Raw genomic sequence first — 543 nt, forward strand, 5'->3', positions numbered from 1 at the left:
GCCATAGCATACACCATATTCCGCAATAATCGCCATAAGTGCCTTGATATTGTTTGGGATTGTAACGCCCGATGCCATACTTCGTAGGTGCCGCTTCTCCCATTATTGAATCGAAGAATTCACCATCATGAACAGCCTGCCAGTGTCCTACATCAAGATTAAGTGGTCTAAGTAGAACCAGATATGAACCTTGCTTCGGTAGCGGCTTTGTGATCTCATTTGACTCAAAAATAGCATCGAGATGAACCCCAATACGCTTGGCAAGGTCAATTAGATCATGATCGGATGTAATAGGCTTGACGAGATCCATAATAATTATTTTTGAGAAAGTATATTACATGCCATATAGAATCTCAACGATGTCTGTAACACAACTTTCCGACCAATACCTCTACCAGAGCTCCCTCAAGAGTGATCCAGAGATTAAAGTCTCCTCTGGCAAGCGCGTGCCTTTCGTTATCGATCTTAACCAAGGATCGTACCAGAATGGTGTTATTACTATCGATGCTACATCCCAGCTTAATGGAAGTGAAGGATTCGCTT

This window comes from Plasmopara halstedii (assembly GCF_900000015.1).
Source record: "Plasmopara halstedii genome assembly, contig: Scaffold_262, whole genome shotgun sequence".
NCBI classification, from domain to species: Eukaryota; Oomycota; class Peronosporomycetes; order Peronosporales; family Peronosporaceae; genus Plasmopara; species Plasmopara halstedii.